Source organism: Populus euphratica, unplaced genomic scaffold (genome assembly GCF_000495115.2).
Source record: "Populus euphratica unplaced genomic scaffold, PopEup_1.0 scaffold2326.1, whole genome shotgun sequence".
NCBI lineage: Eukaryota > Viridiplantae > Streptophyta > Magnoliopsida > Malpighiales > Salicaceae > Populus > Populus euphratica.
The window spans coordinates 1-2,171 of NW_011502158.1; positions in this window are offsets into that span (position 1 = coordinate 1).

Below are 2,171 nucleotides of genomic sequence, written 5' to 3' on the forward strand. Positions count from 1 at the left end.
ATAACTGACTGAGCCCAGTTACTAAATCTGTACTTCTATAAGCACTAGAAACGTGGCTTGAACGAAACGTGGCATGTTGTGAGCGACTAGAAATGATGACGTGCCCATTTGTCCATATCAGTCGATCAAACTGATCCCTCATGATCAGTAGTCAATAGAGTAATCCAATGCTGATCTCATCTTTCCCAGCATTTGCTTCATTTTAAAAAAAAAATCTGTTTCTTCCATGTTTCTCCACAACATTTTTAAATAGAAAAAAAATACTAGAATATGTATAGGCAATAAGGATTGAACAAAATTTTACAATTGCATTAATTAACAAACTATATGATAGTTAATTGGTATTATCAAGTGGAATATAATATAAATGAATAATAAAACAAGATTTTTAAAGCAAAAATAATCCAATTGATGAATGGATAAATATTAAGAAACGACAAGTGGGAAGGCCACGTACTTACGGACAAATGTTCATAGTGGGACACACTCATCCCCCAACAAGCCATCCTGCATAAATTGTAAAAAAAAAAAAACACAATAGAAGAAATAAATATTAATATATTATTTGATTTGATAATTTTATTAAAAAAAGAGTTTAATTGAGAAATAATAAGGATTCAATAAATACATGATTCAATTTCCGTACTATCATAAATTTTTAAATAATATGTAGATCAATAAAGTATTAAAAATGATTTTTTTAGAGTGTGTATGGTAATGCAATAGGTATTGTGGTTGTGGTTTGAAAAAAAATATTTTATAAAAAATACTTTTAGTTGTGATTGGTGTCAAAAAATATATGTTTGGTTAAAACTTTAATAAAAATTGAAGTTGAACAAAAAATAATTTAATGTATTTGGTTAAAAATAATTTTAAAATTGAGGTTATAAAATAATTTTTTATATTAATATTTATAGTTTTTAATTTAAATATTGTAGATTTAACTATTGCTATTATGTCATGAAATAAAAAATATTTTATAAAAAATATTTTTTATTGTTCTATTAAACTATCTACAATTACATCATGTATGAAATATATCAGATAAGGACTATAGGTTTTCATTAATTTTTTAAGAGCGCAACAACATCAGGTAAAGTATAAGCAAGTACAAAATTGAGATTGCGATCAAATTTTACAAATGCTATGTTATCAAATGATTTCTGTCTAATTTATATAGTACCATTGAATAATATTTAACACTAGTTTTTCAAATAAAAATACAATTAAAAATAAAAAATATATTTCTTTTATTTTATTGGGCTGGATCCAATTCAACATATTTTTAGCTTTGAATCAAACCAATCCAAACAAAATAATAAAAAATACTCTACTATTCATTAAATAAAACTCATAAATAATGGAATCATGCTCCATAATTTACGTAAATACTTAACTATTCATGAATTTTCTTATCACAATAAGCAGCAAAAAAACTTCTTTTTATAAACTTGTAGCACACTCACAATTAATTATGGGCCTTATCATAATATGGTGTGCACGTCTGTTACCCCCGCGGTGCCTTACATGCCTACTGAGTTTGCAGGGTATTCAGTGGGCCGTGGGGATTGGTCGTAGTGTGCGCATACTAGCCCGAACACCCCACGTAAATTAAAAAAAATAAAAATTATGGGCCTTACCGGTAAAAACTTTTGAAACATTATCAAATATTTGTTTTGATATAGATGCTTCAAACGTAGAAGAGACTATATAAATAAATAGATTTTAAATTTTGTTGTTATTATATCTCTAATAATAAATATTTAACATGCATGTTAAACTAGAATTTATTAGATGAGCTTTGAATCGATTTAGGTAAAAATAATTTACGTAAACCTATACTAATAAATTATGATTCAGAGTTTTTAGTTAAGAATATTTCTAATCGATTTATGTCCTCCGTGGGTAAATTAAGCTCTTGGATGTCAAATAATCAGGTGTGTGGCGGCAGCCTGACAATGAGCCTCCTTGACCACCCCTAGTGACGTGGCATATATGAAGCATATTATATATGGCTGAGCCGGTCTGTTCAATTTGAAATGTCTTTTGCATACCTCTCCCTTGCATTACGAGACAGTAGGATACCTTTTGAATGGAAACCTTTTCAAAAATATTGTTCTTATTTGAAGCCGGGTCAAACATTTTAACTAAAATGATAGGTTTTTTTTTTT